Source organism: Mobula hypostoma, chromosome 2, assembly GCF_963921235.1.
Source record: "Mobula hypostoma chromosome 2, sMobHyp1.1, whole genome shotgun sequence".
NCBI lineage: Eukaryota > Metazoa > Chordata > Chondrichthyes > Myliobatiformes > Myliobatidae > Mobula > Mobula hypostoma.
This window is the reverse complement of record NC_086098.1, coordinates 139,071,641-139,094,467: the sequence shown is the minus strand read 5'-3', so window position 1 is coordinate 139,094,467 and position 22,827 is coordinate 139,071,641. Positions and strand designations below refer to the sequence as shown.

The 22,827-nt window shown below is 40.7% G+C and overlaps 1 protein-coding gene across 4 annotated transcripts in view; it reads right to left on the bottom strand.

The window, feature by feature from the left end:
• The window catches only part of wasf1 (WASP family member 1), an 87,649-nt gene that overhangs the window by 51,745 nt on the left and 13,077 nt on the right, over positions 1 to 22,827 (bottom strand). The window contains exon 1 of one of the 4 annotated variants that reach the window (XM_063073006.1): positions 2,465 to 2,578. The exons of the other annotated variants lie outside the window; for them this stretch is intronic. The gene's annotated coding sequence lies outside the window, so the exon portion shown is untranslated. Of the gene's footprint in view, positions 1 to 2,464; positions 2,579 to 22,827 lie in introns of those variants that run through there. 4 annotated transcript variants of the gene reach the window in all.

The window sequence follows — 22,827 nt, the reverse complement described above, 5'->3', positions numbered from 1 at the left end:
GTTGGGGGGGGGAGAGGTGGAGGGGGAGGGAGGCCCGAGGAGGGAGAGAGGGGCAGGCCGGAGAGGGGAGAGAGAGGGGTGCAGAGAGGGAAGAGAAGCAGGGAGGAGAGAAAGGCAGAGGAAATGGAACAGAAGGCAGGGGAGGATGCGGAGGCTAGTGGAAATACCTAGAACAGAAGAACTGTTAAACATAGAGATTGATAACCTACAGCACAACCGGGCAGTCCTAATACAGGCGGAATATATCTATAAGAGTGTCCTGACAGTTAATAAGATCTTCATCCCCAAGTTTATGTTGTGGTGTATTTAAATAGTGTAGGAAACTACAGATGGATGGGACAAATTGATGTCTCTTTATCCCAGGCATCTCTGCAATTTAAAACTAACATATAGCGCCTATAAAATGTATTCACCTCCCATTGGAAGTTTTCATGTTTTATTGTTTTACAACATTGAGGCACAGTGGATATAATTTGTCTTTTTTGACACTGGTCAACAGAAAAAGACTCTTATGTCAAAGTGAAAACAGAACTCTACAAAGTGATCTAAATTAATTACAAATATAAAACACAGAATAATTGATTAAAGCATAAAGCCAAAGTTACACAGAAATGGATTAAAAGCAATAAAGTTAATGTCCTGGAGTGGCCAAATCCTGACCTCAATCCAACTGAGAACTTGAGTCAGGACTTGAAAAGTACTGTTCACTCACGTTCCTCATGCAATCCTTCAGAGCTTGGGCAGTTTTATTAAGAAGAATGGGGAAAAATTGCAGTGTCCAGATGTGCAAAGCTGATAGACCTATCCACACAGACTCAAGGCTGTAATTGCTCCTAAAGGTGCATCTGCTAAATACCTACTTGAAGGGGTGAATATTTAATCAATTATTTTGTGTTTTATATTTGTAAATAATTTAGATCACTTTGTAGAGATCTGTTTTCACTTTGACACGAAAGGGTCTTTGTTGACCAGTGTCAAAAATAGCCAAATTAAATCTACTGTGATTCAATGTTGTAAAACAATAAAACATGAAAACTTCCGGGGGGGGGGGGCGCACCTGAATATTTTTTATAGATGCTGTACTTCTCTTTCAAGCTCTGATGAATGGTCATCAACCTGAAATGTTAACTCACTGGAGCCTGACCTGCTGAAGCTCCCCAAGAAAAGCAGGTTGATGCTGTACTGAAAACAAGTTATCACATTTCATGTTCACAGACATTTTCTGCCAAGTTTCAGTGGTCAGTAAACATGTATCTTGTCCAAAACCAATAATTTGATTCTTGGTAAGACAAAGGAGGTTTGATAAAACAATGGAGGGCTGAAGACTGAAATTAACACAAGTGCTTACCATTGATCCAAAACTGGGAAAAATAATATGATGCATTGGGTGGGACAAGCAATTGCAGCTGGTGCAGAGGCTGAGATGGACATATTAATACTTAAGACATTCTGATTTTACAAACCATCATAAAAGGTACATCTTTTGTATACTTTAACAGTAGCTCAGTGCCATTGAAGGTCAATACTGTAAGCAAAATAATTTTGATTTCCATCTCCAGCTCTAATGCTATTCACATTTACAACAATGTTGTGAAAAGTAAAACCATATTCACCACACAACATACTACTCTAACAATAACTCCATCCATTTTCCAGTGGCCTCAGATGCCTGTAAGTTCCACAGCTTTCTTTTGTAAGCTTGTTAAGTTGCTTTGTTGTAACCACTATTCTGGGTTACTCTTACCAATGTCTACATTTAAAAATAGCTGAACCTGAATATGGGGACTCACAGCAGATGTGTTCAATTAAATTATATTTAAAATAAATTGGGCAAGACAATGCATCATCTTTGCCTGTTAAGCATTTTGAAATTTCATACAAAGGGAAAAATGAAACACTTCTACATATACAGACATTTGAGTCCAACCATTATTGCCAAAGGTACCTGAAGTCATTTGATAGCTCAAAAACATTTTGCACATTCCCAAAGTGCATTATGATTCAGAACACAGCCTGCTATATTCACAGCAGCTAGTCTTTTGTAAAAGGAACATAGAAACAGTACAGCCATGTGACAGAGCTTTCACTTCTTTCCAAGAAAAAAAGAAAAAAACAACCACAGGGTATTTCCCAGGGGGAAAAGATTCAAGAAATAATCAAGCATTCAATGCCACTGCAAAAGAACTGAATAGTAAATGATATTATACTCAAGAGATAGAGTAAATAAACTACAATTACACGCTAGAGAATTTTACATATACACACTGCTATGCAGAGAATTTTATATGCTTCATTATACTATGCATAATAATCAAAAGCAGCGAATAGAATTTAATCGGGCAAAATTATAAAGAAAAGATTAGTTGTAAAAAAGGGTTGAAAGCATGCAAGTAGTACATAATTCAGATGCTGAAATTAAACAAATTCTGCTGTACAAGACAATTAAAAGAATAAAAATACTTACATCTGTATTATGTACACTTGATCTGTAGTCAACATGGTAATATAGGAATGACAGCAGTCAATTTGCATGCTGCAAAGAACCATGAATAGCCATGTGATAATGACCAGGTTGAGGGTACAGGTTTCCCCCACCATCCGAAGGTAGAGCGTTCCTATGAAACGGTTCGTAAGCCGAAATGTCGTAAAGCAAGGAAGCAATTACCACTTATTTATATGGGAAAATTTTGCGAGCGTTTGCAGACCCAAAAATAACCTACCAAATCATGCCAAATAACACATAAAACCTAAAATAACAGTAACATATAGTAAAAGCAGAAATAATATGATAAATACACAGCCTATATAAAGTAGAAATACTTTTCCACGATCATTGCCGGCACTGTTCTCCATAGCAAAAATCTCACGCAAGCGCTGTTGGCAAAAACACTCTCTCCAGTAACTTTTAAGCTATGAAGCTGCCAAATCATACCAAATAACACGTAAAAATACACAGCCTATATTGTTGTTGTTGTTGTTGTTCGTCCTTCATAGTCGAAGAAGACCATGGCTTCAAAGTCAAATGGGAGATTGGTGGCTGTGGGTCCAGAGGTGACTGATGAGGCCAATCGGGGCCCTGAAGGCTCGCCCACATGTAGGACACAAGTGGGTGGGTGCTGTCGTGGCAGTGGATGCTGCTCGGGCCTTGCGCACAGCACGCTTTCGTTGCGCCTCGATGACGCACCTGACTTCAGCTGCACAGGCTCCTGTGGTGATCTTGCTGCGCCAAGCTGGACGGTCGAGGGCAAGTGTCTCCCACGTGTTGATGTCGACACCCAAGCCTTTGAGGGATGCTTTGAGGCAGTCTTTGTAATGTTTCTTCTGTCCCCCGACTGAGCGCTTGCCCTGACACAGTTCTCCGTACAGCAGCTGCTTAGGCAATCGGCTGTCTGGCATTCTGACCACATGTCCAGCCCACCTGGCTTGGGCTTTCAGCAGGAGGGTGTAGACGCTGCAGAGCCCAGCTCGTTCCAGGATTTCCATGTCGGGGACTTTGTCCTGCCACCTGATGTGCAGGAGTCTGCGGAGACAGCTCAGGTGAAAGTGGTTGAGCTGTTTTTGGCGTGTCTGCTGTAGACAGTCCAGGTCTCGCTGGCGTAAAGGAGGGTGGTAAGGACCACTGCACAGTAGACCTTCAGCTTGGTGGTAAGGCTGAGTCCTCTCCGCTCCCAGACGTTCTCACGAAGTCTCCCAAAGGTGGCGCTGGCTTTGGCAATCCTGTTGTTGACTTCAGCGTCTACATTCACTGCGCGAGAGAGTATGCTGCCCGGGTAGGTGAAGTTGTCGACTGCCTGGAGGTTCTGGCCCTTCACAGTGATGCGCGGCTCCTGGTATGGCTTTCCTGGGCAGGCTGGTACATAACTTCGATCTTTTTGGTGCTGATAGTGAGTCCGAAGTTGTCGCAGGCTTGTGAGAAGCAGTCCATTTCACGCTGCATCTCCTGCTCTGTGCTGGCATTGAGTGCGCAGTCATCAGCAAACAAGAAGTCTCTGATGACAGTCTCTTGCACCTTTGTAACTGCCTGCAGGCGCCTAAGGTTGAACAACCTGCCGTCAGTCCTGTACCTGACGTGGATTCCTTCTTCGTAGTTACAGAAGGCATCTGTCAGCATGGCAGAGAATACCATACTGAACAGAGTCGGGGCAAGAACGCAGCCTTGTTTGACACCATTTGTCATTGGGAAGGCCTCTGACTCGTTGCCGTCATCCAGAACTTTCACCATCATACCGTCGTGGAACTGCCGGACGATTGTGATGAACTTGCATTGCCTCTGATCTGGGCCAACATTTACGTGTCGGGCAGCACCTAATTAATTAGCTTGTTTATTTCGACTTTTTTCTTAAAGGTGTGCTGTGTGCCTCCCAGCCACCGCTGCATTATCCGCGAATTGATATCTGTCTGTGGCCCGGGGGTTGGGGTGGTGGGACAATGGGGTGTCATCTCGCCAACTGTTTCCATTAGAGCAGGCAGCTCATCTTCTACTATGACTGCCCGCCTCGATGTCGAAGGTTGAGGTTCGTCGTCTGCTGTGGCTGATGTGGAAGGCTTGCTTGACTCCTGGGCCTCGTGCATTTTTCTATCAAACAGTTCGTTGTAAGCACTCAAACCATCCTGCAAATATCCCCTAAACCTACGTACCCTTTCAAAATTAAAGTTGTACTTTATCATTGCTGCGAAAATCTCCTGCAGTTGCTTCATGTTCATTTCGCTACTGCATTCGGTTTTGTTATCCTTTCCTCTTCCAATTGCATCAGCTCTTCATCTATCAGTTCTTGGTCATAGGATGCCGAAACCTCTTCAACATCATCTTCGTCAGCTTCCACAAGCCAAACTCACGTTGTCCATACTTCGTTCACCACGATCAAAACGCTTAATTATGTCTAGTTTTACACTGAGTTTAACACCGTTACGAGCTCTTTCAGGCTTTTTCAATACCTCAGAACTCATCTTGCAAACGGCTGCTCACAGGCACATGTTAAAGCAATGCCGGCGAGAATCCAGGGGACAGTGGCTGCTCGGGGTGCGCGCTGCCTTTTATCGCGCGCTGATTTTATTCATAACAGTGAAAACACCTTCTGAAAGCAAAAGCAGGGTACTAATGTAGGTCTTCCGTAACAGTGAGGTTTCGTAAAGCGGACGTTCGAAAAGCAGGGGACACCTGTAAACATTGGCCACAAGACCAGTTTTAGCCCTCATGCTCTTCGAACATTTTCTGATGTTTTAGAAATGAGACTGTACACAAAACATTTTCTGCATCCTCCCTTGCAGAAAAGTAGTGTTTCAGTTTGATATTTCATCAAAAAGATTGCACCTCAGACAGTGTATATTCAGTCAAGATGGCGAATAATCAGCCTACATTATGTGCTCTAGTTTGTCCAGAAGAGCATCAAGTCATAGATGAGCCAAACAAGAAAGATAATTACATAAAAAGAAAACGAAAACTAACTAGGTAAAAAGTAACTAGTTAAGCATGCATTTTCAAAGTCAGAAAGTGGCTAAAATAAAACCAAACACATGCAGTTTTCCTCTGAAGATGAATCTGAAAGAGTATCATGTATATATGAATGCTGTTCTGCCTTTAAAAGTCTGGTGCAAAAAAAGTCAGGAACATTAGCTGCAGACATAGTGGAAATGACCATTATAAAGCACATAACAGACTATTCATTTGTAAAAAAAAAGTAAGATATAGATAAGATGTAAGATAAGATATAGATCAGAAATAGGCTATTTGGCCTATTGAGTCTGCTCCACCATTTCATCATGGCTGGCTGATTCATTTTTCCTTTCAACTCTCCTGCCTTCTCCCCATATCCCTTCATGCCCTGACCAATCAACAATCTATCAACTTCTGCCTTAAATATACACAAGACTTTGCCTTCATAGCCACCTGTGGCAATGAATTCCACAGATCTACCACTCTCTGGTTTAAGAAATTCCTCCTCATCTCTGTTCTTAAAGGACACCCCACTATTCTGAGGCTGGTGTCCTCCGATCCTATACTCTCCCACCACAGGAAACATCCTCTCTATATTCATTCTATCAAGGCTTTTCAGCATTCGATAGGTTTCAATTAGGTCACCCCAAATTCTTCTGAATTTGAGTGAATACAGATGCAGAGCCATCAATCAATCTTCATATTACAAGCCATTCAATCCCGGAATTATTTTCATGTATTTCCTGTAAACCCTCTCTAATGTCAGCACATCCTTTCCAAAATAAGAGGCCAAAAACTGCTCATAGTACTCCAAGTGAGGCCTCACCAGTGCATAATAAAGCCTCAACATTACATCCTTGCTTTTATATTTTATGAATGTTAACATCACATTTGCCTTTCTCACCAGTGACTCAATCTAGAAGTTAAAATTTAGGGAATCCTGCACAAGGACTCACAAATACCTTTGCACCTCAGATGTCTGAATTTTCTCTCCATTTAGAAAAGAGTCTACCCTTTTATTTCTTCTACCAAAGTGCATGACCATACACGTCCTGACACTGTAGTCAATCTGCTATTGCTTTGCCCATTCTCCTAATCTATCCAAGTTCTTCTGTAGCCTCTCTACTTCCTCAAAACTATCTGCCCCACTACCTATCTTTGTATCATCTGCAAACTTTGCCACAAAGCCATCATTTCCGTCATCCAAATCATTGACATACAACATAAAAAGAAGTGGTCCCAACACAGACTCCTGTGGAACACCACTAATCACTAGGAGCCAACCAGAAAAGGTTGCCTTTATTCCCAGTTTTTGCCTCCTGCCAGTCACCCACTGCTTTATCCATGCTAGTATCTTTCCTGTAATACCATGGGCTCTTAACATGTTAAGCAGCCTCTTATGTGGCACCTTGTCAAAGGCCTTCTGAAAATCCAAGTATACAACATCAACCAATTCTTTGTCTATCCTGTTTGTTATTTCTTCAAAGAATTCTAATAGATTTGTCAGGCAAGATTTTCCCTTGAGGAACACATGCAGCCTATGGCCTTTTGTATCAAGAGCCTCCAAGTACCCCAAAACCACATCCTTAACAATCTGCTCCAACATCTTCCTAACCACTGAGGCCATACTAACCGGCATTTCCTTTCTTCTGCCTCTCTCCCTTCTTGAAGAGTGGAGTGACATGTGCAATTTTCCAGTCTTTGGGAACCATTCCAGAATCTAGCGATTCTTGAAAGATCATTACAAATGTCTCCACAATCTCTTCAGCCACCTCTTTCAGAACCCTGTGGTGTACACCATCTGGTCCAAGTGACTTACCCACCTTCAAACCTTTCAGCTTCCCAATAGCCTTCTCTGTAGCAATGGCAACTTCACACACCTCTGACCCCTGAGACGCTGGAACTTCTACCATACTGCTAGTGCCTTCCACAATGAAGAGGGATGCAAAATACTTATTTAATTCCCCATTAACACCTGTCCAGCATAGTTTTCCAACAGTCTTGTATCCACTCTCTCCTCTCTTTTACATTTTATGTATCTGATAAAACTTTTGGTATTATCTTTAATATTATTGGGTAACTTTTGTATTCCATCTTTTCCTTCTTAATGACTGTTTCTAGTTGCCTTCAGCCAGTTTTTAAAAGCTTACCAATCCCCCAACTTACCACTAATTTTTGCTCTATCAAGTGCCCTCTCTTTGGCTTTTAAGTTGGCTTTGACTTCTCTTGTTAGCCATGGTTGTGTCATCTTGCCTTTAGAATACTTCTTCCTCTTTTAGATGTACATATCCCGTGCCTTCCAAATTGCCTCCAGAAATTCCAGCCATTGCTGCTCTGCTGTCATCCCTGCCGGTATTCTTTTCCAGTCAATTTTGGCCAACTCCTCTCTCATGACTTTATACACTCCCTTTACTCCACTGTAATACTAATACATCTGGTTTCAGCTTCTCTTTCTCAAATTTCAGGGTGAATTCAATCATATTATGATCACAGTCCCTTAAGTTTTCATATACCATAAGCTCTGTAAATCAATTCTGTTTCATTGCACAACACCCAATCCAGAATAGCTGATCCCCTAGTGGGCTCAATCACAAGCTGCTTTAAAAAACCATCTCGTAGGTATTATAGAAATTCCCTCTCTTGGGATCTAGTACCAACCTGATTTTCCCTAATCAACCTGCATATTGAAATTCCCCATGACTATAGCAACATTACCTGCTTGGTATGCATTTTCTATCTCCCATTGTAATTTGTAGACCACATCCTTACAACTGAGCATCTGTATATACAGTGCTTATAAAAAATATTCACTATCTTGGAAGTTTTTATGTTTTATTGTTTTAAAACATTGAATCATACTGGATCTAATTTGGCTTTTTTGACACCGATCAACAGAAAAAGACTTCCATGTCAAAGTGAAAATAAATCTCTACAAAGTGATTTAAATTAATTACAAATATAAAACACTGAATAATTGCTTGCATAAGTATTCACTGTCCCCCTTAAATTTGACAAATCAATTCATCAATGGCGCAACCAATTTGTTTTAGAAGTTGCATAATTAGTTAAATGGAGATTTGTTTTGGAAGATCTGTGTGCTGTCAAGGTGTTTCAATTGATTTTAGTAAAAATATACCTGTACCTGGAAGGTCCAATTGCTGGCAAGTCAGTATCCTGGCAACAGCTACACCACGAAGTCAGAGAACATTCCAAGCAGCTCCGTGAAAAGGTTATTGAAAAGCACAAGTCAGGAGGTGGATACAAGGAAACTTCCGAGTCACTGAATACCCCTTGGACTACAGAGAAGTCAATCATCAAGAAGTGGAAAGAATATGGCACAGCTGTATGTCTGCTGAGAGCAAGATGTCCTCAAAAACTGAGTGACCGTGCAAGAAGGAGACTATTGAGTGAGGCCATCAAGAGACCTAAGACAATTCTGGAAAAGTTACAAGGTTCAGTAGCTGAGATGGAAAAGACTGCACATATAACTGTTGCCCGGGTGTTTCACCAGTTGCAGCTTTATGGGAAAGTGGTAAAGAGAAAGCCAGTGTTGAAAAAAAAAACACATGAAACCTCGGCTAGCATTTGCCAGAAAACATGTGGGAGACTCTGAAGTCAGCTGGAAGAAGGTTCTATGGTCTGAAACCAAAACTGAGCTTTTTGGCCATTAAACTAAATACTATGTTTGGCATAAGCCAAACATCACATTTCATCAAAAACACATCATCACTATCATGAAACATGGCAGTGGCTGCATCATGCTGTGGGGATGCTTCAATGCAGTAGGCCTTAGAAGGCTTGTGAAGGTAAAGGGTAAAATGAATGCAGCAAAATATAGGAAAATCCTGGAGGAAAACCTGAGATTTGTTTCCATGCAAGATACTGACCCAAAGCATAAAGCCAAAGCTACATAGAAATGGCTTAAAACAACGAAGTTATTGTCCTGGAGTGGCCAAGTCAGAGTCCTGACCTCAATCCAATTGAGAATTTGTGACAGGACTTGAAAAGGGCTGTTTACTCATGATCCTCGTGCAACCTGACCAAGCTTGAGCAGTTTTGTAAAGATGTACAAAGCTGATAGAGACCTAGCCACACAAACTCAAGACTATAATTGTTGCCAAAGGTGCATCTACTAAATACTGCCTTGAAGGGGTGAATACTTATGCAAACAATTATTTTGCGTTTTATATTTGTAATTAATTTAGATTACTTTGTAGAGACCTGTTTTCACTTTGACAGAAGAGAATCTTTTTCTGTTGATTAGTGTCAAAGCCAAATCAAATCCGCTGTGATTCAAAGTTGTAAAACAACAAAACATGAAAACTTCCGGGGGGGGGGTGAATAATTTTTATAGGCACTGTAGTTCTCATCAGTATCTTTTTACCTTTGCTGTTCCTTAGCTCTGCCCACCTGATGGTTCCTTAGCTTTTCTGACCCTTCTGTTGGTTTTTAAAAACTTCCCAATCTTTCTAGATTCCCAGTATTTTTTTGCTCTATTGTGTGCCCACTCATTTGCTTTGATACTGTCTTTGACTTCCCTTGTCAGCTACGGTTGCATCATCTTCCCTTTAGAATGCCTTTTTCCTTTGATATGAACTAATCCCTGCATCTGAACTACTATAGAAGCTCCACCCATTGCTGGCCTGCCATCACCCTTTACTCCACTCTAATACTGATACATCTGATTTTAGCCTCTCCCTCTCAAACTGCAGGTGAATTCTACCATGTTATGATCATATTCATTTGACAGCCTCTATGGTATCTGCTTCCACCATTATCCATGACAGTTGGTTCTAGGCATTTACCACTCCATGTAAATAAAACCTGCCTGTGCATCTTCCTTAATCTTCCCCCCTACCATCTTCAATGTCTCAGGCATATATATCTCTAGGGTGCCTAAGACTTCTGCACAGTACTGTGAGTAAACCACCATTCTCAATGAAGAGGACCTAGTGGCACTGAGTTGGCCCAGTTGGCACATCATGTTGTTTGCAGTGCTTGACATCAGATCCCTAAAACTCACACTATTTCACGCTCTATCATGCAGAGTGATTAAATTTCATAAAAAATTAAGCAGTCTTGCCCTCTTACTAACAAAAATGGAAAAGGAAGGGATGGCAAACATGAATGTTCATGAATTAAGACCACATAAAAACCCTGCATAAACAGTGGAAGGAACATATCACCTCTCAATCTACTAGTATCATATATGGAAGATTTTATGATTCCCATCTCGTCTTATTGAACACCTCAACTTACAGAAATGGAACAAAGCAAGCGATCCTTTATCTTGAGACACTGGCTGAGAAGAATCACATTCTCTGTTATCAAGATTAACCAAATCCTAATACAAAAAGGGAGTATTCTCTGGCCACTTCTGCCCCCATTACCATTCACCAGATCCATTCTTTTATTTATTTTACTTGGAATGCAGGTTTCACTGAAAGCCAGAATTTCTAGTCCATCCATCAATGTCCTTCAGAGAGTGAGCATCCACCTTTACCACCAGTCACTTTGGTGATGGTACTCCCTCAGTGCTGCTGAATAAAGTATTTCAGGATTTAAACCCATCAGTGATGAAAGAATGGCAAGATATTTCATATTTACGAGCTTTTTGAGTAACTTTTTGATTAAACATAGTTCCTTAAGTTATTATGTCTACTAGCCAGGAGGGATTTTAAGAATGGATTTATACAAGCTAGAAGGGAATATGTGAAGGCCCTGATCAGTAAGATTAAGGAAAACTCCAAGACGTTCCACACAGCAGGAAGACTAGAGTCAGAGTAGGACAAACCAGAGATTAAAGAGGAAACGTGCCTGGAGTCACAGGAGGTAGTGGAGGTCCTTAATGAAGATTTTGCTTCAGTATTTGCCAATCAGAGGGACATTGATAAATGTAAGGTCAGCATAGAACAGGCTGATATGCTGGAACATGTCAACATTAAGAAAGGAAATGTGCTGGAACTTTTGAAAAGCATTAGTACAGTATAGACAAGTTTCCAGGGCCAGACAGAATATGCCACAGGTTACCACAGGAAGTGAGGGGAGAAATTTCTGCACTTTGTTGATTTTTTTTATCGTCACTGGCCACAGGAGTAGACCGAGAGGATTGGAGGGTGATGAATGTTGTTTCTTTATTCAAGAAAGGTAATAGTGAACATTAAAGCACTGAGTCTTACATCAGTGGTTGGCAAATTATTGGAGAGGATCCTCAGGGACCAGATTTATGAGCATTTGGAGAAGCATACTGTGTGGAGGGATAGTCAATATGGCTTTCTGAGCAACAGGTTGTGCCTCATGAGCCTTTTAGAGGAAGTGACACCTCATATTCATGAAGCAAGAGCAATGGATGTGGTGGATATGGATTTCAGTAAAGCATGTGACAAGCTTTCCAATAGTAGGCTCATTCAGAAAATCACAAGTCATAGGATCCAGGGAAAATTGGCTCTGTGGATTCGGAATTGGCTTGCCGTGGAAGACAAAGGGTAGTAGTACATGGAGCATATTCTGCCTGGAATTCTATGACCGGAAGTGTTCTGCAGGTATCTGTTCTGGACCCTTGTTCTTTGTGATTTTATAAATGAGTTGATAAGGAAGTGGAAGGTTGACGGTGTTAAGGATCATGTAGAAAATTGTCAAAGATGACACCATAGTATTGACAGTCTACGAAGCTGGGCTGAGAAGTGGCAGATGGAGTTCAATCCAGAAAAGTGTCAAGTGATTCACTTTGGAAGGTGAACTCGACAGAATACTAGGTTAATGGCAGTATTCTTAACGGTGGGGGAACAGGGAGATCTTGGGATTCACGTCCATAGATCCCTCAAAGTTGCCCCGCAAGTTGATAGGGTTGTTATGAAGGCATATGGTGTGATGGCCTTCATTATTTGGGGGATTGAGTTCAAGAGCTGTGAGGTAATGTTGAAGCTCTATAAAACACTGGTTAGACCACTCTTGGAATATTGTGTTTAGTTCTGGTCACCTCATTACAGGAAGATGTAGTAGCTTTAGAGAGGTGCAGAGATTTGCCAGGATGCTGCCTGGATTAGAAAGCACATCTTATGAACTTAGGCTGAGTGAGCTAGGACTTCTCTTTGGAGAGGAGAATGAGAGGTGATTTGATACAAGTGTACAAGATGATAACAGGCATAAATAGAGTGGACAGTCAGATACTTTTTCCAGGGTGAAAATGGCTAATACAAGGGGCATAACTTTGAGATGTTTGGAAAAAAATATGGGGTGGGGGTGGATGTTAGAGGTAGGTTTTTTAACACAATGGTAGGTGCATGGAACATGCTGAAATTGTTAGCGTCAGATACATTAAGGACATTTAAGAGACTCAGATAAGCACATGGATGAAAGAAAAATAGATGGCTCTGTGAGAGGGAAGGGTTAGACTGATCTTGGAGTAGATTAAAGTTAGCTCAACATTGTGGGCCAAAGGGCCTGTACTGTGCTGTACTGTTTTATTTTCTGTGTTCTCACAGCAGGTCAGAGTTGACTGGCTTGACATCCCAAACCTTTCCATTGTTTACAAAACGCAAGTCAGGCATATTTTGAAGTATCCCTTCACTTACCTAGATGAGTGTCGCTGCAATAACACTTGAACTTCAGTGCCATTCAGAGTGAAGCAGATCAGTTGATTACCTCACTACCCCTATCAACTACCTTAATTATTATTTTCCATAGCTAAAAGGCAGTTTGGTAGATTAAATCTTTATTTTTGGTTTATGAGAATGATTAAAATGGAGAGACCACAAAATACTACGGTACATGAAATACCAAGTTAGCTTGCATGTACACCAGATAATTAGGAAGGCAAATGGAATGTTGGCCTTTATTGATAACGAGATTGTTTAAAAATAAAGAACTGAACATTGAATGTTGCTAAAACATTATCGTGAAGTTATTTTTACTGTCTCATTACTTAGGAATGGATAGACTTTCATTAGAGCCAATTCAAGGAAAATTTATTAGATTGGCTCCTAGGGTTGACTTAAGGGAAGATTAAGCAGCTTGAGCAACACAGATGGTGATGGTGAACAATTCCAGAGACCTAGGTTTGGTTCTGGCTTTGGCTGCTGTTCGCATAGAATTTACATATTTCCTCCCCTCACTACCTGCGTCCCATTTTTCAATGCTCAGCTGGTTGGCAAGCTATTTAGATACTGTTGTATCTAATTACATAAAAGCCCTGCATAAACAGTGGAAAGAGCTTTGTGTTGGTAGATGGTAGGCCAGCGAAGAATTGGTGGGTATGTGACAGAGAATAGGTGACAGGTATATTAAAATGAGACTGAGAATACTCAAAGATGGCAAAGACTCAATAGGTTGAATAATGGTGTCATGTGTTATGTAGAAATATGAATCTGAGGGGTTTTTTTGGAGTTTAGAAGAATGAGATGTGAACTTTAAAAGATTTAATGTAGCTTGACAAGATAGACATTGAGAGAATGTTGCCCCTTCTTATGGCATCTAGAACCAGAGTACAGAGTTTCAGTAAAAGACTTTGTCGCCTTGCTCGCTCTGAAGGTTGTGACTCTCTGGAATTCTCCATCCTGGAGTAATGTGTGGTCTTAGTAATGAATACATTCAAAGCCCAGAGGTTTTTGTTCTATAGGGTTTGGAAAACAGGTAGGAAAGTAGAATTAAAAACATGATTAGATCAGCTATTATGTTGAAAGGTGCTGTTGATTTAAGAGTGCCCCTCTGCTTGGTTTCGTGCTGTTACGAATAATGAACAAACATTTTTGCTGGTGAACCTCTGAATGCAATAGTCCAGTTGAAATCTCAGGCTGTTATCATGACTCATATCTGTAGAAATGTGGCTACTGTACCAGAAATTTCAATTGCTGCTCACATTTCATTTTTCCAATTCTTCAGCTCTGCTCTTGTACCCAATTTTCAAATAATTAAGGGAAGACGAACATCCTCCCCCCCACCCCACCACCAAATTTGGTGACCAGTGGCTGTGGATTGGTTAGCTACACAAGATCTTTGATAGAATTTCTATGGCTATATATGTTTGTAATTTCCCTTTTAATTCCAATATATTAACTATCTTTTGTCTCTCCATCCTGTAATGAGTCCAAACACCTTTCTGTAATCTTCTAAGAAAATGATTTTCTTAACTTGAGGTATGACACTGGCTGCCAGTGGGCAGAAACATGACTTTTTTGAGCAAATTGAGCAAGCGTCCAAAATTGTAGATTCAGTTGGGGGACCAGTAGGGAGGTGGATGGGAAAAGATGAAGGGTGGGTTGATGCAGGCTGGTCATGATGGAGAAGGTAACACACGACGCTGCCAGCCTATGCAAAAACTAGGCAACTATACACAACCAGAGTAAGTAAATTTGACTTTCTATTGGGATTAATTCTATTGCAGCTAAATTGAAATGCAAGACTGATGATGTTCTCCTATTGCATTCAGATGTTGCATGTTTCATTATAGGTTGATTTGAATAGAAATAGGAAATGGAATTGAGGCGGCAGAACTGAGGAAAGGCAGAGTCAATGTAGCAGGTTCCAGGCCCAAGAGAGAGGAATCTGCTGCTGTTTGACCAATTTAAGCACAGGGCCACATTGGGAAGATCAAGTACAGGCCGAATCAAAGCGGCAGAGCCTGGGCCCCAAGAGCGAAGCGTGATTCCATCCATCTGATTTAAGTGCTGAAAAGGTCAGTGTCAGAGCTGGAGGAGAGGGACAGGCCAGTGTTCAGCTGGTTGCTTGTGAGGTTTACTCGTCTCTGCTCTGAACTGAGGCTGTGGCCTGCAACTAACAAGCTCCTGGATCGGCAGTTTGTAATGGGTTCTATTGAGCTTCTTTGTTTTGTGGCTGCCTGTAAGGAGACAAATCTCAAGTTTGCATACATACTTTAATAATAAGTGTACTTCAGTGAGCCTAGAGTATACAAGCACATGCCACTGCATTTTTGCCACTTTCCACCACATAAAACAGTACACCATTTCTGAATGTGTGATTCTAGGTCATGGATATTTATTTAAAACTAAACCAATGTACAAAATATGTATGTTTTCTACAAAATAAATAAATCTCAACAGTTCATTTTTCTACAATTAAACAAATGAAGCCTTGCAGTACTTTACAGACATAATCAAACAAAACAAGGAGTGGTGAACAGGATGGTGGAGAAGGGCCAAGAGGTGTTCTTTGATTAAAGACAACAATGCTTTTCAATAACAAACATGCAACAAATATATCTGTCCCAGTGAGTGACAAGGCCAGGTGCCATTTCCAGTGTCATATCTCCTGTAAATCCTAGATTCATCCAGCATGCCTGGCACTTTGAGTCATGAAGCACAGAATCAGGCCTTTAACTCATTACATCCATGCTGGCCAACAAGCACCCATTTACACCAATCCCATTTCCACCAGCTCACACAAGTTTATATGTAGAATGCCTGTGCCATAAATATGTGAATTTTCTATCTGTGTGAAATACCATTTACTTGTACTGTAGTCATTTGGAAGCACAGGTACAGTACTTGGTATTTTTCTGTAACAGCATGATGTGATTATTCTTATACCAAAGCACATTAATTATCATTCCTATTAGCAAATAATCATTTATTTCATAGAGAAATTTTATAAATATCCAACATCAGCTGCAGGACTTATGAATTGCTCGGGTTTTTAAATTAGGGAACTAATTTTAACCAGTTTTTTTTAAACAATGCCATTTATTTTGAATTCCTGTAAATTTACATTTCAGCAGAATTACATTTGAAAATGGTAGTTTAATTTACCTTAAAACATATTTAAATTAATAATAGTGCAGATGCCAAATGAAAGTGGTTTTCCACAAATAGATGAGTATTTTAATCAATTACATAAGAAATAAATGTTAAATTACTCAAAGACAAATCATACACTACTTTATATAGAATAATAATCAGATGTTTAGTTAAAAAAACCCAATTCAACACCTTTAAAACATTCTCACTGGATACTTTATTTTAAAAAAGAAACAAGTGCTGCAGGAAAGTTATTGTTCAGCTCCCAAGCGTAAATTAACTCTACCTGGAGCATGGCCAGTAGAGAGCTATCTTTGTTTTTCCTCAAACTAGTCCAACTGTTTGGAGAAATATTGCTGAATGCAATTTGTACATACAATACTGTAATTTTTCCCATGGGGAATGTGGATTTTGTTTTGTTCTGGTTGAAATGCAACAAAAACAACTCAGTAGAAACTCTGCCCTCCTATTTAGATATTGAAGTAGTGAAATGCACCAGAGGAACTCTAATGATTCCAGGCCTCGCAAAAGTAAAAGAATGTGGACTCATGGGGTGAGGACTGAGGTTTTTTGGTGCGGTGCACCTCTGCTGTGTATGTTTACTTTTGCCTTTATATTTTTCTCCCTTTTGCTGCTCAATATTTAATTTGATTTTGTTAAGGTCGTGGTTTCTGTGGATGTGCTGTATTTTTTTTGTTTGTTTCTAATAAAAAATAAAAAGAATATATAAAAAAAGAATGTGGATTCTCAACACAGATGTTGTTTATGTATGTGTGGAAATAAAATGTTGAGTAAGTCAGGCAGCATGAGGATAGAAACACTAACAGCAGTTCTAAATGAAACTACTAGTTGTTCAACAGTTCCCACTCAACCCCAAGTTTTGGAACTCATAGATCCATTGTGAGTGTAAGCATACTGAATGACAGACGCTATATCAACCCTGGTTCTATTCTGTTGCTGAACTCTACGTGGACTTCAGTAAGTGAAACCCTGGTTTTTTTCCCGGGATTGCTCAGTAAAAAGCTGAGGCACCAACCTCTTCAATCCTTTGCCAGTTAGGACAGGGAAAGGATCAGTGAACACATTCACTTCAGTGGCGAAACTTAGATTTTACTATTGGATTTATAGGATTTCTTTTCAATTAACCATTTTATTTTATTTTACAACTATTTTAGAATATCTGCATATAAAATAACCAAACAAAAAGCCCACAGCATTTAACAAGGGACCAAAGGACAAGTTGTAGCTCAGCTTTACATTCTGTCAAAGAATGTCAAGCTTATTCGTACTGGGTTAGTAGTTGGGGGGAGGGTGGAACTTTATGTTGAGCAGGCCTCACTAGCGTGCCACATAAAGGCTCATTGCACTTCACTAGGTGCCACCCATTATTACCAGTACTTCCCGATGCTCTATTTGTTAAAATTCTCATCAAAGTTGCTGGTGAATGCAGCAGGCCAGGCAACATCTCTAGGAAGAGGTACAGTCGACATTTCGGGTGATCCTCTCATATCCCTTTAGCCAATCAACTGTCCAGCTCTTGGCTCCATCCCTCCCCCTCCTGTCTTCTCCTATCATTTTGGATCTCCCCCTCCCACTTTCAAATCTCTTACTAGCTCTTCTTTCAGTTAGTCCCGACGAAGGGTCTCGGCCCGAAACGTCGACTGCACCTCTTCCTAGAGATGCTGCGTTCACCAGCAACTTTGATGTGTGTTGCTTGAATTTCCCTCATGTTTGCATTGTTCAAATTCTGCATTGATGCATGGAATACAGCCTTTTAGTTCACATTTAGACTAAGGTTATAATGAATCATCTGAGCAAAGCCCACACCTAGTTCTTTTGAGTACGTTATTTGTATTTACTTCAACTGATAAATCTTAAAGACCTGATAATCAACATATCAGCAGTTAAGAAAATGGCTATGCAGATGCAACAATTGTCATTCTTCCAGGGCACTATGGATTCCAAAGTTTTTCCAGGAGTAGAGGCTAGCAAATGTGACAAGGAATTATTGACCTAACAGTACTGTGTCATGTGTTAATGAGGCCAGAAACAGAAAGATCCTACAGTCTAACACATAGCTAAGGAGATAGTGCAGGAAAGGGGGCTTCAGATTTTTCGATCATTGGGCTCTCTTCCAGGGAAGGTAGACCCTGTACAGAAGGGAAGGCTTGCACCCAAACTTAAGGGGGAACTAATGTTCTAGTGGGAAGGCTTGCTAGTGCTGCGGGGTGGGGGGGGGGGTTAAAACTAGAGTTACAGAGGGAATAGGAATCAGAGCTCCAGAACAGATAGTGGAGTATGATTTAGCACGTTTACATGTAGAAAATGACTTTAGCCACCAATCTTCAAATATAAACACAAATTGTAGATTTAATTTGAAATGCAGCTCCGAACAACAAGTTCCTAAAAGCCTTGAATCACAGACCAGGCAATGCTGATTAAAATTAATTTAGATGTCTGCGGTGTGGGTGCAAATTGGGAGGTGTGGAGTTTGTGTGGAGTTTCAAAGAAAACATTGTGGATACATTGTAAACATGGAATTGTCCTTTGATGCTTGACACATAAAATATCGAGTCCCATGCTGAGCCAGCCTGACCTTTCGATTGAAAGTGCTTCAATATGATGCCTGCTGTATCTTATTTTGTCAAATAAAGAAGCTGTTTCATATCTACCTGTATTTTCCACCGGTGATTTCATTCACGCAACAACAGAGTAGTGGAATGGTTGTGGAAAAAGATGTTAAGGCTACATACAAAGTCAGGAATCAAAAGGTCGAGCAAGGTGGGACTAATGTTTTGAGCTGCATACATTACAATGCAAAGAGGACTGTAGGAAAGGTGGATGAGCTGAGCGCACAGATCAGCACGTGGAACTATGACATTGTAACCATTAGTGAGACTTGGTTGCAGAAGCAGTAGGATTGGCAGCTCAGTATTCCAGGGTTCCATTGTTTTCAGTGTGATGGAGAATAAAGGATTAAAGGGCATTACTAGTCAAGCAGACAGGACAGACTGGAGAGCTCGTCTAGTAAGGCTTTACAGGTAGAACTGAGGAATAAGAAAGGCATACCACATTATTGGGATTATATTATAGACCACCCAACAGTCTGCACGATTTAGAGGAGCAAATTTGCAGACATAGAGATCACGTAATGTTGCAAGAAACAAGGTTGTGATAATAGATGATTTTAACTTTCCTCGTATTGACTGGGACATCCATACTGAAAAAAAGGCTGGATGGGAAAAAAAAATTGTCACGTGTTCAGGAAAGTTTCTTTTTTCCCCCCAACTAGAGAGAGTACGATACTATATCTCCTATTAGGGAATGAGACAGGGTAGATGACAGAAGTTTGTGTAGGGGAACACTTTGCATCTAGTGATCATACTGCCATTAGTTTCAAGGTAATTATACAAAAGGATAGGTCTGGTCCTTGGATTAAGATTTTGTATCAGAAAGGATTTGGAAATTGTGGATTGGGATAGGTTATTTTTTGGCAAAGGTGTGCTTAGTAATTGGGAGGCCTTGAAAGTGAAATTTCGACAGTTCAGAGTTTGTATGTTCCTGTCAACATAAAATGCAAGTATAACAGATTTAGGGAATCTTGGTTTGCAAGAGATATTGAGACCCTGATTAAGAAAAAACAAAGGAGGTGCATAGTAGGTATAGGCAGGTAGGAACAAATGAGATATTTGAGGAGTATAAGAAACACAAGAGGACATATAGACAGGAAATCAGGAGGGCTGGAAGACATGAAGTTGCTCCAGCAGTCAAGGAGAAGGAGAATCCCAAGGGCTTCTACAGATATATTAAGAGCAAAAAGATAGCATGGGACAAAATTGGTCCTCTGGAAGATTAGAGTGGTAATTGAACTGTGGAGCCAAAAGAGATGGGGGGAGATCTTAAATGGATTCTTTGCATCTGTATTTACTTGGGAGACAAACACAGGGTCTATAGAGGTGAACCAAAGCAGCAGTGAGGCCATAGACCATATACAAATTACAATTGAGGAGGTATTTGCTGTCTTGTGGCAAATTAGGGTGGATAAATCCCCAAGGCCTGAAAAGGTATTCCCTCAGACTCTGTGGGAGGCTAGTGCAGATATTACGGGGGCCCTAGCAGAGATATTTAAAGTATTTTTAGCCACGGGTGAGGTGCCGGAAGATTGGAGGATGGCTGATGTTGTACCTTTAAGAAAGGAAATTATAGGCTGGTGACCCTGACATCAGCAATAGTAAAGTTTTTCAAGGAAGTTACAAGAAAGTTGGAGGGCAAGGCGGTGAATGTTGTCCAGCTTTTGACAAGGTCCCATATGGGAATTTGGTCAAAAAGCAACACACATCAAAGTTGCTGGTGAACGCAGCAGGCCAGGCAGCATCTCTAGGAAGAGGTACAGTCGATGTTTCAGGCCGAGACCCTTTGTCAGGACTAGGTCTCGGCCTGAAACGTCGACTGTACCTCTTCCTAGAGATGCTGCCTGGCCTGCTGCGTTCACCAGCAACTTTGATGTGTGTTGCTTGAATTTCCAGCATCTGCAGAATTCCTGTTATTTGGTCAAAAAGGTTCAGTTGCTTGCCATTCAAGTTGAGGTAGTAAATTGAATTAGATATTGGCTTCACAGAAGCCAGAGAATGGTAGTAAATTATTATTTCTCTGTGGAGGCCTGTGACTAGTAGTGTGCCGTAGTGACTGGTCGTCGTTTGCCATCTATATCAATGATCTGGATTATAATGTGGAAAACCAGATCAGCAAATTTGCAGACAAGAAGATTAGGGGTGTAAAGAACAGTGAGGAAGCTTGCAGCGGGATCTGGACCAGCTGGGAAAATGGGCTGAAAAATGGCAGATGGAATTTCATGCAGACAAGTGTGAGGTGTTGGACTTTGGGAGGTCCAACTAGGGTAGATCTTACACAGTGAATGACAGGACACTAAGGAGTGTGGTAGAACAAAGGGATCTGGGAATATAGGTCCATAATTCGTTGAAAGTGATGTCACAGATAGATAGGGTCATAAAGCAAGTATTAATGTACTGAGTAAGAGACGGAATGTTATGTTGAAGTTGTACAAGACATTGATGAGACCTAATTTGGAGAATTGTGTGCAGCTTTGGTCACCTACCTAGATGTAAATAAGTTTGAAAGATTGAACAGGTTAAAACTTTATTAGATTAGATTACATTATGAGGACACTCATAATGCATGCATTAAGAAATGATACAACGTTCCTCCAGAGTGATATCACAAAAAAAACAGGACAAACCAATGACCAACACTGACAAGACCACATAATTATAACATATAGTTACAGCAGTACAAAGCAATACCATAATTTGATAAGAGCAGACCATGGGCACGGTAAAAAAAAAGTCTTAAAGTTCCGATCGACTACCGATAGTCCCGATAGCAGGCGGCAAGAAGGAGAAACTCTTCCTGCCATAAACCTCCAGGCACTGACAACTGCCGATACCTTGGAAGCACCCGACCACAGCCGACTCTGAGTCCGTCCGAAAACTTCAAGCCTCCGACCAGCCCTCCGACACTGAGCACCGAGCACCACCTCTCCGAGCGCTTCAACCCCGCCCCGGCCGCCGAGCAACAAGCAAAGCCAAGGACTCAGGGCCTTCCCCTCCGGAGATTCTGGATCACATAGGAGCAGCGGCGGCGAAACAGGCATTTCAGAAGTTTCACCAGATGTTCCTCCGTGCTCTCATGTCTATCTCCATCAAATCAGGATTGTGCACGGCACCCTACTTGACAGATTACAGATATCATTCCATAGAATGTAGAAGATTGAGGGGAGGGTTGATAGAGGTATACATAATTATGAGTAGTATAGATAGGGTAAGTGCAAGCAGGCTTTTTCCACTGAGGTTGACACTACAACTGGAATTCATGGGTGAAGGTGAAAGCTGAAATGTTTAAGGAAAACATGAGGGGGAACCTCTTCACTCAGAGAGTGGTGAGTGAGAGATATGATGTGGGTTCAATTTCAGCATTTAAGATAAATTTGGTTATATACACGGCTGCGAGGGATATGGAGATCTATATTCCAGGTACAGGTTGATGGGACTAGGCAGATTAGTGTTTTGGCACAAACTAGATAATCCAAAGGGACTGTTTCTGTGCTGTAGTTTTCTTCAACTACCAGTGATAGAGAAAATGCTGGAATCTATACTGAAAGATGAAAAGATAATCATTTTGAGCATAATAGGATTGAACAGAGTCAACACTGAATTAAGGAAAATTGCATCGAATAAATCTACTGAAGTTCTTTGAGGATGTTACTAGTAAAATAGTCAAGAGAGACCAGATTTTCTAAAGGCTTTCAATAAATTTCCACACTGGAGGCCGGTCAATAAGGTTAGGGCACCTAGAATTGATAATATACAATAAAACTCTGATAATCCAGATAACACTCTTCTATGGTTGTGCTAAAATAGTAGATTTTCTGGACTATTGTAGTGTTATTTCAGCTAATACTTCAACATAATAATTTGTTCTTGTTAAAGAAAAATGATATACATCACCGACGAATACATATTCTTGTGAACCTGATAAGCTTCTAGGGAGTTCAGGAGCCAAAGAGAGTATGGGAAGCAAGGTACGAATGAACCAGATACTGACCTATCAGGATTTCCAAATAAT